This window comes from Melanerpes formicivorus, unplaced genomic scaffold (genome assembly GCF_026170545.1).
Source record: "Melanerpes formicivorus ecotype bairdi unplaced genomic scaffold, bMelFor1.0.p_v2 SCAF_205, whole genome shotgun sequence".
Classification (NCBI taxonomy): Eukaryota; Metazoa; Chordata; class Aves; order Piciformes; family Picidae; genus Melanerpes; species Melanerpes formicivorus.
The window spans coordinates 179,629-194,852 of NW_027142557.1; the positions used below are offsets into that span (position 1 = coordinate 179,629).

Below are 15,224 nucleotides of genomic sequence, written 5' to 3' on the forward strand. Positions count from 1 at the left end.
ATTGCTGTAGTCCCGTGTTATCACGATGCAATCACAAGCTGATTTGCATCCAGGATTGGTAGACAGGATTCTTTCCACCTTCTTTCCAGTGGCTCTGCTATCAGTTTATCTTTGTTGACTCACATCAAGAGAGACAAACTTATTAGTCTCTCACACCTTCCAGTGAAGAAATTCTTCCTAATATCCAACTTAAACTTCCCTTGGCACAACTTGAGGCCCTTTCCTCTTGTCCTATTACTTGTCACTTGGGAAAAGACATGGACACCCATAGCACTCATTTATATATGCATATATCCAGGGGGTTTTGAAATAATAAGACCAAGCCAGTAAAAACCCCAACAAATATAAATGTTATGTAGCACTAAGGATCTTGAAGTGCATGAACTTCAACCCTATAAGCTGGGGACTGTTGGAGAGCAGTGTAGGGGAAAGGGACCTCGGGGTCCCGGCAGACAACAGGATGACCATGAGCCAGCAATGCGCCCTTGATGGCCAAGAATGCCAATGGCATCCTGGGATCTATTAGAAGGGGTGTGCTTAGTAGGGCAAGAGAGGTTCTCTTTCCACTCTGCTCTGCCTTGGTGAGGTCACATCTGGAATATTTTGCCCAGTTCTAAGCCACTCAGTTCAAGAAGGACAGGGAACTGCTTGAAAGAGTCCAGTGCAGAGCTCCAAAGATGATTAATGGAGAGGAACATCTCCCTTGTGAGGAAAGGCTGAAGGAGTTGGGTCTCTTTAGCTTGGAGGAGACTGAGGGGTGGCCTCATTAATGTTTGTAAGTACATGAAGTTTGAGTGTTGGGAGGATAGAGGCAGGCTCTTCACAGAGATGTCCAATGATAAGACAAAGGGCAATGGGTGCAAGCTGGAGCATAGGAGGTTCCACATGAACATAAGGAAAAACCTTTTCATTGTGAGGGTGAGTCACGGATTGAGTTGTACCCGCTGCTGTTATCCATGCCATGCTGCAGTCATGCCAGCTTCAAAAATGAAAGTGCTAACTGGTGCAAATTATTATGGGGGTTGAAATTCAGACTGCAACACAGGAGGCTTCCTGTTTCAGTTGCTGCTTCTGGGTTCTTGGGTGTTGGCTCTTTTCTGCAGCAGGAAAAGTGGGAGTTGGATAGCTGCTGGTTCTGGATTTCTGGTTTATGCTGTGTTCCCCCCCCCCCCCCCCCAACTGTATTTCACTGTGCTGCTTCTGCAAACAGACTAAGGTAATAATGAAGTTCATTATTAGATTAATTTGATTATTAGCTAATGTAATTATGCATTGGGCTTATGATATCTTATGTTACATTAAACTCTCATCTCTATCTCAGCCTTGAGTTTTGTGTGTCGCTCTTCCATTTGCTTTTGTGTTGGGGGACCAGGTGGTTTTAGCTCTTGTGACAAAACACTGCAACAGGCTGCCCAGAGAAGTTGTGGAGTCTTCTTCTCTGGAGAAGTTCAAAACCCATCTGGATGGATTCCTTTGTGACCTGATCCAGGTGATCCTGGACTCGATGATCCTCAAGGTCTCTTCCAGCCTTGGTGATATTGTGATACTGTGATACTGTGCTCTGGCAGGGGCATTGGACTGGATGATCTTTTGAGGTCCCTTCCAACTCCTAATATTCTGTGATTCTGTGAAGGCTTTTAAAGGAGCCTATGTGTAGGGACCAGTCTACACGGCTTTGACTATATCTCTTTGTGTGGAGCAAGGGAAGGGGAATCAGTCTCCAAGCAAATGTTCTCTGTTTGATTAATCTCTTTTACTGGTGCAGCCAGGAAAACAAACAAAACAGCCCAGCCCAGGAGAAGGTCAGTCTCACTACAGCAATCAATATAGCAACATGCAAAATAAGTACCAGCTCTGACAGAATGGCATTCAGACTGTGTAAGCCTTTGGATATAATCCTGTATTTCCAATGATCTGCAAGCACAGGCTGAAGAGAGTATTTATGTCCCTTAAGACCTCAGACAGTACCAACAGCTTATAGCTTTTAGAAACCTTGTGAGGGGAATGAAGAGAAACACAACTTGGGTTGTGAGAATAACTCTGCTTTGGATGGTTACTTCTCTCCACTGACTGCACAGCAACCTTGGGTTCCTGGGAGCCACACACAGGACAAAAGTGATGTAAGATGACAGAAAGAAGACTCACAAAGCTGCTGAAAAGACACAAGTCAGTTTAGCAGAATGTCGAAAGAAAAACACAGCCATGACCTGGCTGCCAGCTCAGGAGCACGATGCTCAGAATCATCCTGGCATCCCTCTTCCTAGCCTGAGTGAATAGAAAGGGAGAGCTCATTATGTCTCCTTCTGCTTAGACCTGGCACTCTTGTGTCCAGTTCTGGGGCCCTCAATTTAAGGAGGGCATTGAGACACTTGAACATATCCAGAGAAGGGCAATGAGGCTGGGGAGAGGTCTGGAACACAGCCCTCTGAGGAGAGGCTGAGGGAGCTGGGGTTGCTTAGCCTGGAGAAGAGGAGACTCAGGGGTGATCTTATTGCTCTCTACAACTACCTGAAGGGAGGTTGTACACTGGCAGAGGTTGGCCTCTTCTCCCAGGCAAGCAGCACCAGAACAAGAGGACACAGTCTCAGGCTGTGCCAGGGGAAGTTTAGGCTGGATATTAGGAAGAAGTTCTATACAGAGAGAGTGATTGCCCATTGGAATGTGCTGCCCAGGGAGGTGGTGGAGTCACCATCACTGGAGGTGTTCAGGAGGAGACTTGATGGGGTGCTTGGTGCCATGGCTTAGTTGATTAGGTGAGTTGGATTGGTTGATAGGTTGGACATGATGATCTTGAAGGTCTCTTCCAACCTGGTCTATTCTATTCTATTCTATTCTATTCTATTCTATTCTATTCTATTCTATTCTATTCTATTCTATTCTATTCTATCTCTGAGGTCTTTTCCAACCTTATTGATTCTATGATTCTATGATCTCAACTCTTCCCAGGGTAAATGTGTGAGTGCTGGAAACAAAAGACTTTCTGCATTTATCAGGCCAGAGGAAGGTGATGGAGCAGCAGAGGCTGGATAAAGAGCAGAGCTGGGCAATGTTTAGATAGATGATGGTAAATGTGTAGCTCCTGCTTCATGCTGACAAGTGTTTGGCTTGGGAGAGGCTGCATTTTTGAGAAAGTAAAGCTACTTACACATTTTTTATTCATTTCTAAACACCAAGTCATTTCTCACAGTGAATTTCAGAATTTCATACTGAGCTATCGGTGACTAAGTGTTGAAGTGTTCGGTTTTATCTTGGGGGGAAAAAAATCAGCCTCTCATTTCAAAGTGAGTAATTTTGTTTGGAAACAACAGTCTGTGGGAGGTTCAACTTGAAACTGCTCCATGAGGTCTCTTTCTCATGTTTTTGGTGTTTTTTACTACTACTACCACTACTACTAATCATCATCATCATCATCATCCGAGTATGTCGTTTTCACTTCAAAAGAAAACAAGTTTACAGGGGCACTGACACTTTTCATTGTGTGGATGTCACCTCCCAAGCACAGCCAACCCTTCACAGAATCACTCTTTCCCTTCTGCATTCAGGTCCTGGAAAACGACAATTGGAAGAGAAGACAAAAGGCCAAGGCTCAAGCAATCCAATTATAACCCTGCTGAAATGACTTCCACGAACTCTGCAAGGCCTGTCCTGAACATGCCTTGTAATGGCTGGAAGAAGAGAAAAATAAGAGCCATTGTTTGGCAGCAAAAGACATGTTGGAGCTCAGAAATCACATGCAAAGGTAAGTTGAAATTCCCCTTTACAGTGGGTTTTGCCCAGGACAACCATGACCCTTCCTCATGTATAAAACTGCATGCAGCATGCCTATTTAAATTAATAAGAAGATAAGCTGCTTTGTCTCATCCTCCTTCCTCCATTGCAAGTTACATCTGTCAACAGCTGAAACCTGAACTTGAGCCACAAAGTATTTTTTAAGAGTAACCTGACAGGAGGCATATCTGCTCCTGGCCATCAGTGACAAAGCACCTTGAGTACTGTGTCCAGTTCTGGGCCCCTCAGTTTAAGAAGGACATCGAAACGCTTGAACATGTCCAGAGAAGGGCAACAAGGCTGGGGAGAGGCCTTGAGCACAGCCCTGTGAGGAGAGGCTGAGGGAGCTGGGATTGCTTAGCCTGGAGAAGAGGAGGCTCAGGGGTGACCTCATTGCCCTCTAAAACTCCCTGAAGGGAGGTTGTAGCCAGGAAGGGGTTGGTCTCTTCTCCCAGGCAACCAGCACCAGAACAAGGGGACACAGTCTCAAGCTGCGCCAGGGGAGGTTTAGACTCGAGGCGAGGAGAAAGTTCTTCACTGAGAGAGTTGTTCGCCATTGGGATGTGCTGCCCAGGGAGGTGGTGGAGTCCCCATCCCTGGAGGTGTTCAAGAGGGGATTGGATGTGGCACTTGGTGCCATGGTCTAGTCATGAGGTCTGTGTTATAGGTTGGACTCGATGATCCTCGAGGTCTCTGCCAACCTTAGTTATACTGTGATACTGTGAAATCACTAGCCAAGTTCTCTGGAGGTGAAATCAGGCCCTCTTCCATTTTTCTTTCCTTATTTCAATGAGAACCTTTCCTCTGCTACCTCAGGGAGCATGGGAGAGATAATGAAGCCTTGAGAGAAATCAGCACAAGTCTAAATCCTGAGCTGTCCTTTTGAGGGAAGTCCAACTCAGTGATCACTGAAAGGATGGTGTGGGTACTAACAGAAGAAAGTGAAGAACCATAAAAAGAAGTTTCCTTTGGGAACAAGACTAGGAAGTCTCCCACATCCTTAGGAGAAGCACAGCTGGAAAGGAACATTCTTCTAGCTTGCATTTGGCAAAGATGCCATGCTCCAAATGTGAGCCCTCACAAGTATTGTTGGGGTTTGTTTTATCTCAAGTCATTGAACACTTGGATAAAATCAAACTTCAAAACAACCCCTAGTGTTCTTCAGAGGATGCCTGTGGAGCTGTAATGCAGGAAACAGGTGTGGAGCCCAGTTAAAGTCTGAGGTATGAGGAAGACACTATGTGAAAGTTTTCTGGCTCACATGAGCAAGTCCAGTTGTTTTGTTGTGGCCAGCACAAGGACTGTCAGCTGCTCCTTGCATTGCTGGGATGTGGACACAAATCATGGAGTGAAGTCCTACCCAACACTCACAAAGAGCCAGTTAAGACTTCACAAAAAGTGGTGAAATTCAAACTGGGGGAATCTTAATGCCTTTTCCACCTTAACTTTCACAGGACAGTAATGGAAGATTTTAGCAAGGATGAAACAGAGCAGAAAACATCCTCTCAATGCAAGGTATGTGGAAATAAAACAACATATGAATAATAAATTTATTTCTTTTAAAGTGACAACAGCTATGGAAATACTCCTGTAAAGATCTAAAGTAGCTTTTCTAGCTTCCTTCCAATGTTTTCATTGCAGGAAACCAGCATTTCAAACATCTAACATGCTTCTTGATGCCACCTGTGCACTCATCCCATGACAAGTGCTCCACATGCCAGTGGCTCTGTGCACCGAAGTCCCCTGTGGCACCTAGGCAAAATACCAGCACTGCTTAGAATCATAGAATCAATAAGGTTGGAAAAGACCTCAGAGACGCTTGTTACACTGCTCTCAAGGGCAGAAAGGGGTTATGCCTTCCTCCTACATACTCCTTGTCCCAGAGCTCCTTTGTTTCTGCTTTTTCAGGTGAACCATGCCATCATTTTCATCAGCAGACCCAGACACAGTAATGGCATTGACCTCCTGTGTTTGCATTAAACACCTGGTTGGCAGCATTGCTCTGGAACAGCACTGAGCATTTGAGATGAGTATCAGTTCCTGCTCCAGGTATGGCCTCATCAGTCAACATGCTCACCATGATTTCTCACTCTTTTCTCAGTCACAGCAGCTCAGAGAGGCATAGAAATCTGCCAGACCTGGGAAGAAGTACCTTGCTCTCACTGCATGATCTGGCCACCACACAGTGCAGTGTGGGTTACCATGCACATGCCCAAACCAGTCCACACCAAGAGGAAATCCAGCTCCAGCAGGGGAAGTGAATGGATGGATAACCACCTGCTGAAGAGGAAGATGCTGAGACAACTAGGTACCATGGTAATTAGTGTCCTTCCTTTGATCTCAGCCATATTTTTGTACTGCATATAGAAAAGCAAAGAGAAGAACAACAAACCTTTCTGCTAAGCCAATGACTCTTTCAAACTCATTTTCCTGCTGTGTAGTGGGAACAGAGGCTCAAACCCTAGCCTGCATTAATGAAAAAACAAACAAAAGCAGAAGCTCATTAGTGATGAAAGTTGCTTTTCCAGCCACTTATTTGCTTTGGTCTCTAAAGAGCCTATCTATGGATTGCATAGGAGACTTAGAATAGAATAGGATAGGATAGGATAGGATAGGATAGGATAGGATAGGATAGGATAGGATAGGATAGGATAGGATAGGATAGGATAGGATAGGATAGGATAGGATATACCAGGTTGGAAGAGACCTTCAAGATCATTGCATCCAACCTCTCATCCAGCACCATCTAATCAACTAAACCATGGCACCAAGAACCCCATCCAGTCTCCTCCTGAACACCTCCACTGATGGTGACTCCACCACCTCCCTGGGCAGCACATTCGAATGGGCAATCACTCTCTCTGTGTAGAACTTTGTCCTAACCTCCAGCCTAAACCACCACTGGCACAGCTTGAGAATGTGTTCTCTTGTTCTGGTGCTGGTTGCCTGGGAGAAGAGACGAAACCCTTCCTGGCTACAATCTCCCTTCAGGGAGTTGTAGACAGCAAGAAGGTCTCCCCTGAGCCTCCTCTTCTCCAGGCTAAGCAACCCCAGCTCCCTCAGCCTCTCCTCACAGGGCTGTGCTCCAAACCCCTCCCCAGCTTTGTTGCCCTTCTCTGGACACCTTCCAGCAACTCAACATCTTTCCTAAACTGAGGGGCCCAGAACTGGACACAGGACTCAAGGTGTGGCCTGCTCCTGCTGGCCACACTGTTCCTGATGCAGGCCAGGATGCCATTGGCCCTCCTGGCTGCCTGGGCACACTGCAGGCTCATGTTCAGCCTACCATCGACCTCCAGCTCCCTCTCTGCCTGGCCGCTCTGTTGGAAGCATCTCCAGTAAAAGTCACTGGTCCATTTGTTTAAACTCCAACCACAATAAAGAGCAGAATTGAACAGTGTATCATCCACTTGGCTTCACCATCTCCTCACTTGTTCCCATGTTGAAATCTGGAAACACTCTCACCACCCTCGCAGCTTGTCCCAGAGTTCAACAGATTCAGAACTTATTAGCCCAGGACTAAGAGCAAGTTTCAGAAGGCCCCTCCAAAAAACTGGGTGAGTAAGCAAAGATAGAGCCCTTAGACTCTGGGCTGTCAGTCCTGAACTCAGAGGGGATTTCCAGGGTCTGAGGAGTTCAAGTGACTTAGAGTAACCTTTCAGTTCTCTCCATGCACTCCCTTCTGGTGCACCACTTGCCCTTCAGACAAAAATCATTTCAGTCTTGTTACACAAATCCTGCCAACAGCTTGGCATGGGTGGCAAAGGGGCAACATCAGCCTGCCAATGAACTGTAATTTCAGCAGCCTTCTAGTCCCTGCTTCTGATTCAAGCTGCTGGTCGAAGAAGGAAGGTGCAAAGCACTCCTGTGTGGTTTGGTATCCATTGATGGCATACACTGGCTCACTATCGTGTCTCCAGGTGTGGCCTAACCAGTGTGGTGTACAGGGGCACAAGGACTTCCCTGCTCCTGCTGGCCACACTGTTCCTGATGCAGGCCAGGATGCCATTGGCCTTCTTGGCCACCTGGGCACACTGCTGGCTTATGCTCAGCCTACTATCGACCAGTACCCCTAGGTCCATTTCTGCCTGGCTGCTCTCAGCCACTCTGACCCCAGCCTGTAGCACTGCCTGGGGTTGTTGTGGCCAATGTGCAGAACCTGGCACTTGGATGTGTTCAATCTCCTGCCCTTGGACTGTGTCCCCTCTGTCCAGCCTGTCAAGGTCCCTCTGCAGAGCTCTCCTACCCTCTAACAGATCAACTCCTGCCCCCAGCTTGGTGTTGTCTGCAAACTTACTGATGCTGGACCCAATCCCCTCATCCATATCATTGATATTCCTTTTTTTTTTTGGGGGGGGTAACATATATTGCACTATAGTTTGCATGTTTGTCATACAAATATATTATATTCATAATATAAAGACCTTGTTAATTTTCACCAAGAGAACACCATGAATTTTACCTACTCTATTTGTTCACATGACTGGTTTTTTTAATGTATTGTTTTTTTCACTTTGCTTGCTTTGGTAAGAAACTCAGGGGTAAAAATCCATTATGTAAATGAAATCCATAGCTCACTGCAAAAAGGAAGACCAGATGGCAGCCTGACAGAAGGACCAGATGTACATTTCTGCATCTTTGATGTGGGTTGACAGACAAATGTCTATTGTTTACAGTAGGGGAGTTCATTACCTGTATTTTAAAGTTCAGAACTTATCTCTGTGCTTCTATATTCCTGTTATGATATAAAAGTTTTAATCCAGGGGATTGGCAAAGCTGACTACTGTGAAAAGAAATTTTTCACATTTGAGGAGGCTAGGCAAACACCTGGAGCTACCAACAAATTTTAGTTAAGGGCCTTGTATCACAGCATCACAGAATCACCAAGGTTGGAAGAGACCTCAAAGATCATCAAGTCCAGCCTGTCACCACAGACCTCATGACTAGACCATGGCACTTGGTTCAGTCCCCTCTTGAACACCTCCAGGGATGGTGACTCCACGACCTCCCTGGGCAGCACATTCCAATGACGAATGACTCGCTTGGTGAAGAACTTTCTCCTCACCTCCAGCCTAAACTTCCCCTGGCACAGCTTGAGACTGTGTCCTCTTGTTCTGGTGCTGGTTGCTAGAGAGAAGAGACCAACCCCTTCCTGGCTACAACCACCTTTCAGGTAGTTGTAGAGGGAAATGAGGTCTCCCCTGAGCCTCCTCCTCTCCAGGCTAAGCAACCCCAGCTCCCTCAGCCTCTCCTCACAGGGCTGTGCTCAAGGCCTCTCCCCAGCCCTGTTGCCCTTCTCTGGACATGTTCAAGTGTCTCGATGTCCTTCCTAAACTGAGGGGCCCAGAACTGGACACAGGACTCAAGGTGTGGCCTAACCAATGCAGAGTACAGGGGCACAATGACTTCCCTGCTCCTGCTGGCCACACTGTTCCTAATGCAGGCCAGGATGCCATTGGCCTTCCTGGCCACCTGGGCACACTGCTGGCTCATGTTTAGGCAGCTGTCAATCAGCACCCCCAGGTCCCTCTCTGTTTGGCAGCTCTCAGCCACTCTGACCCCAGCCTGTAGCTCTGCATGGGGTTGCTGTGGCCAAAGTGCAGCACCCGGCACTTGGACTTGTTGAATGCCATCCTGTTGGACTCTGCCCAGCTGTCCAGTCGGTCGAGGTCCCTCTGCAGAGCCCTTCTGTGCTCTAATTGACCAACATCTGCTCCTAACTTGGTGTCATCTGCAAATTTGCTGATGACTGACTCAATCCCCTCATCCAGATCATCAATGAAGATATTAAAGAGGATGGGGCCCAGCACTGATCCCTGGGGGACACCACTGGTCCCTGGCCACCAGCTGGATGTGGCTCCATTCACCACCAAAGAGCTTGTGTTACAAGCTCTTATTCTTCATGTGGAATTATGGTTTTACCTTTCCTGGGAGTGGGCAAATGTTGCTGGAATGAAGATTGCATAGAAGGAAGAGGATGTTTACATTTTCCCCTGTATTCTTTACTAGCTTTCAATCAAGAAATTTAAATGTGTCTCTCCAACCACTTTCTTCCAAGTCCAGCTTACTGAGGTTTGTTTAACATCCTTCTAAAGTAGTTCATTTATAGCTCAGCTGGACCTTCAGATCTTTTGTTCTGAAATCCCATTCTTAAGATGCTGTAGTTTACTTGTTTAAGCATCTCCTGCCATGTAGGTATTTTCTGCATCAAGAGATCAACTTTTTGCATTGAAAATTGTAACCAAGAGATAAATGCATTAGAAAATGAAGTGGTTTGTTTGTTTGTTTTTCCCTCAAGAGACTGAAATATGTGGTTTGAAACATTGAAAAGAGAGAACATGTTGAAGTCTGAACTGTGTGCCTGCTGTACAAAACACTTCTAGATTTGTTTTAGAAATGGGGGTTGGAACTAGATGATCCTTGTGGTCCCTTCCACCCCTGACTGATACTATGATTCTATGATAGTTTGGCAGTATTCTACATTGTTCATTTCAGGCACCTGACCAAGGTTTACAAAGATGTATTGACTTGTGGGGTGGTTGGTTAGGGTTGGGCTTTGGGAGTTGTGTATTTGTTTTTTGCAGGGCTGGGGCTTAGCAGGAGCAGGGAAGTCATTGTGCCCCTGTACTCTGCTTTGGTTAGGCCACACCTTGAGTCCTGTGTCCAGTTCAGGGCCCCTCACTTTAAGAAGGACATCAAGACACTTGAAGGAGTCCAGAGCAGGGCAACAAGGCTGGGGAGAGGCCTTGAGCACAGCCCTGTGAGGAGAGGCTGAGGGAGCTGGGGTTGTTTAGCCTGGAGAAGAGGAGGCTCAGGGGTGACCTCATTGCCCTCTACAACTACCTGAAAGGTGGTTGTAGCCAGGAGGGGGTTGGTCTCTTCTCCCAGGCAATGAGCACCAGAACAAGAGGACACAGTCTCAAGCTACACCAGGGGAATTTTAGGCTGGAGGTGAGGAGAAAGTTCTTCACCGAGAGAGTCATTCGTCATTGGAATGTGCTGTCCAGGGAGGTGGTGGAGTCACCATCCCTGGAGGTGTTCAAGAGGGGACTGAACCAAGTGCCATGGTCTAGTCATGAGGTCTGTGGTGACAAGCTGGACTTGATGATCTTTGAGGTCTCTTCCAACCTTGGTGATTCTGTGATGCTGTGATACAAGGCCCTTAACTAAAATTTGTTGGTAGCTCCCCTGGAGATGTTCAAGAGGGGATTGGATGTGGCACTTGGTGCCATGGTCTAGTCATGAGGTCTGTGGTGACAGGTTGGACTTGGTGATCTTTGAGGTCTCTTCCAACCTTAGCGATGCTGTGATACTGTGATTTTCTGATTTGGAAGAAAGAACTGAAATCACCTATCTGGGAGTGTCAGAAAGCTAATTACACCCTGGAAACTCCACTTCATAGCTGGGTTTTCTTTGTTTTGTGAAATGCCCTGAACTGAGCCAATTTTACAAGGATGATATTGTCTGCAAGATAAAGTTTGATAGTAGTTATGAAGAGACACTGTTCTTTCAATTGAACATGTGCTACAAGTTTGGTCTCTTCTCCCAGGCAACCAGCACCAGAACATGAGGCCACAGTTTCAAGCTGTGCCAGGGCAGGTTTAGGCCAGATGTTAGGAAGAAGTTCTTCACAGAAAGAGAGATTGGCTGTTGGAATGGGCTGCCCAGGGAGGTGGTGGAGTCACTGCCTCTGGAGGTATTCAAGAGGGGATTGGATGTGGCACTTGAAGCCATGGTTTAGTTAGTCATGAGGTGTTGGGTGATAGGTTGGACTCGATGATCTCTGAGGTCTTTTCCAACCTTATTGATTCTATGATACAAAAGGAACAATAACACCACTCCAATTGCTTTTTAACTTCCTCCAGCCTTAAAACTTGAGTGCTTGGCCTCTGCCTGACTGCTGGAATTTGGCTGGTGCTTCTCCTGGCTTTACTGACCTTTATTTCATTGCTTTTGTTGTGACTGGTATTAACAACAACTTCTCTACTCTTTCTCTTGTCCCTTTTGTGTACAGGGAGGTAGGGAGAGGAGTGGGGAGGTGGGGAGGAGAAGCTGTTGCAGCTCCCCTGTTTTTTGGCCGGGGGATTCTTGTGCTGTTTATTGATTGTAAAAACCTGTAAATATTGCAAATATTATATACTCTGTACATATTCATTGCATTTCATTGCATATCTGCTTGTAAATACAGATTCATTTGCTTCCAACTGAGCTGGTCTGGCAAATTTACTACTGGGGACTTTTCAACCTACCACAATGCAGTATCCCTCTGCAGGAGGCAGATAATGCTCTGTGTGCTGAACCACCAGGTGGTTATCTGAGACGATGCTCTGTGTGTGCCGTGGAAGTGAAACCTAAGTGTGGCCATTCCTCAGCAAGCTGAATTGGAAACTTTCACAGAAGGTATTAGCTGGCAGCAGCTCTGCCTGATGGAGCCAAGGGTGTAACAGAAGGAGAAGGAAAAACGAGAGAAGAACAAAGCCTATTGTGCCCTGTCTTTAAGGAGTGAATGTTATCTTTGAATGGACATAGAGATCATCCAAAATCTATCAGGAAAAAGATGTTAAATTCATTCAGCTGTAGATGGATGTTTATACCTTCTTCCAAAAGATTAAGTGTTGTTTAGGAGACTGGTGCTACATCTGTATGAGCCAAGCAAAGCGATACAGACCTTTCCCTGGCCCCGAGGCCAACCCACAGCCTGTGCCAGCAGTGTGGATGACAGGGTCCTTGTGACCATGACAAGCACTGCTGGAAGCACCAGCACAGATGTAATCTCAGGTGTGTTTTCAGCATATTTCTACCAATGTGTAACATGGGCATATGGCTACTCTGTTGTTTTGATACCATGTGTCTTTCTGTTTCCACTACGCTCCTTCCTCTTGAAGAAGCCTGTTTTTAAAAGGGCTTCATTGCTGCAGCACGTAGCACTTGAAAGGTGAAATCAGGCAGAGGAATTCAGAAGAATTTGCTCAGCATCTGGTCATACACAGGAAAACTAAAAACAAATCCGGGTTTTCATTGTTATAAATTAAAGTAGCAGGAAGGGCCTGAGTCTGACATGGGTAAATTTCTTCTTCAAGAGCAAGTTTTTATCACACCCCTGTGATCTCCAGATTCAGGATTCACTTTTAATAGCCTCAAAAAATCCATGGTGCCTCAACTCAGTGCTGCCATCGCTCAGCTATGTGCTCAGGGAAAGCAAACATAGCCAAATAAATATTTTGAAATGCATCTACATGTTTGTTGTTTGTTCTGTAAATAAGATCAGGGACTGTGGCTTACACAGATCACCTGATCTTGACTAAAATACCAACTCATTATTACTGAGGGAACTTGAGACTGGTGGCTAAGCAGGTCTCCCACCCAGACAGATCTGATTAGGCTCTGACATATCTGTGAACAATGTGCAGTGTGTTACTTGCTAAACACATGCCAACTGATTTCTCACAGAAGCCAGTAAAATACTTCTAACATCATTAAGAAATTGAAATATTCCTGTGTTTTCCTAATGCTCTTTGGAGAACAATCTGTCTTTTTGTTAGGAGGGCGTGTTGTCTGCAGCAGCAGAGTTATGAACCGTGGCTGGCTGGCGGACACCGCTCCTGTGCAGACATGTCCTGAGCAGGGTTTGAGGCAAGATATCTAACTGCATCCCTACATGAATCAGATGGCCAGTTTTCTGGGATATGTGTCAAACCAAATTTCAGAGGCTGAGTGGAAACAAGGAATGTCTTTTGCCTGCGGCGTCCAAGCAGTGAAGGGCAGGAGTGGATACACCCCTCCTGGCCACCATCCACCACAATTCAGGCCTCTGTTTCTGCCCATCTGTCTCTTATCACATCAGTACATTTCTCTGCACTGCTGCTGCAAAGAGACAAATCCATTACCCCAGGGCAAGGCCAGTGATTTTTCCTGAGTGTGCTAGGAGCAGTGTGGCCTGTGTGCCCATGGCCCCACTTGGCACAGCAGGTGATACAGCCTGTGCTGTGCCCAGTGGAGGGTACACAAGGGATGAGCTGCCAAGCCAGGTCTGTGATCACTCAGCTTTGCCTGTGTAGCACACAGTGACCGAGAGAGAGCAATTATGAGAGTGTGATTATGGTGCTCATTCCTTGGGGATGCCATAGGAAGATCAGAGACAAGCAGGCCAGCAGGTTGACAGAGGTGATTCTGCCCCCGTGCTCTGCTCTGCTCTGGTGAAACCCCACCTGGACTACCCTGTTCTGATCTAGAAGCCTCAGCACAGGAAAGACACAGACCTGCTGGAGTGGCTCCAGAGGAGGGCCACAAAAATGATCAGAGAATAAGAAGACTTCTGCTATGAAGGCAGGCTGTGAGAGCTAAGTTTATTCAGCCTGGAGAAGAAAAGGCTCCAAGGAGACCTTTTTTGCAGCCTTTCAATACTTTAAGAACTATGCAGGTCCTGTTGTGACTGGACAAAGGGCAATGGTTTTAAACTAAAGGAGGAGAGATCTAGGTTAAAAAAAAGGAAAAATTTTTTCACGATGGTGTCGAAATACTGCTACAGGTTGCCCAGGGAGGTGGTGGATGCCCTACCCCTGGAAACACTCAAGTTCAGGTTGGACAGGACTCTGAGCAACCTGATGGAGTTTGTTGCAGGGGGATTGGGCTAGATAGTTTCATAGTTTCATTCAGGGTTGGAAGGGACCACAAGGATCATCTAGTTCCAACCCCCCTCCCATGGGCAGGGACACCCCACACTACATCAGCCTGGCCAGAGCCTCATCCAGCCTGGGCTTAAACACCTCCAGAGACAGGGCCTCAACCACCTCCCTGGACAACCCATTCCAGAGTTTCACCACTCTCATGGTGAAGAACCTCCTCCTCACATCTAGCCTGAATCTCCCCACCTCCAGCTTCCCCCTAGTCCTATCACTACCTGAGATCCTGAGAAGTCCTTCCCCAGCCTTCCTGTAGCCCCCTTCAGATACTGGAAGGCCACAATGAGGTCACCTCGGAGCCTTCTCTTCTGCAGACTGAACAGCCCCAACTCCTTCAGTCTGTCCTCACAGGAGAGGTGCTCCAGCTCTCTGCTCATCCTCCTGGGCCTTCTCTGGACACCTTCCAGCACCTCCAGATCCCTCTTGTAATAGGGGCTCCAGAACTGGACACAGTACTCCAGATGGGGTCTCACCAGGGCTGAGTAGAGGGGGAGGATCACCTCCCTCGACCTGCTAGCCACACTTCTCCTGATGCAGCCCAGGATCTGATTGGCTTTCTGGGCTGCAAGTGCACACTGAGAGCTCCTGTTGAGCTTTTTGTCCACCAGCACCCCCAAGTCTCTCTCCTCAGGGCTGCTTTCCAGCCAGTCCCTGCCCAGCCTGGATTTGTGCCTGGGATTGCCTCGACCCAGATGCAGGACCCTGCCCTTGCTCTTATTGAACTTCATGAGGTTGGCTTGTGCCCACCTCTCCAGCCTGTCAAGGTCCCTCTGG

General features: G+C 47.0%; 1 long non-coding RNA gene across 1 annotated transcript; it reads left to right on the forward strand.

Moving 5' to 3' along the window:
* The first annotated feature begins 3,545 nt into the window (after window positions 1–3,545).
* On the forward strand, window positions 3,546–5,556 carry LOC137457863 (uncharacterized). Its single transcript, XR_010991474.1, has 3 exons — window positions 3,546–3,739; window positions 5,223–5,283; window positions 5,410–5,556. It is a non-coding gene; the product is annotated as an uncharacterized lncRNA (long non-coding RNA).
* The last annotated feature ends 9,668 nt before the right edge of the window (window positions 5,557–15,224 follow it).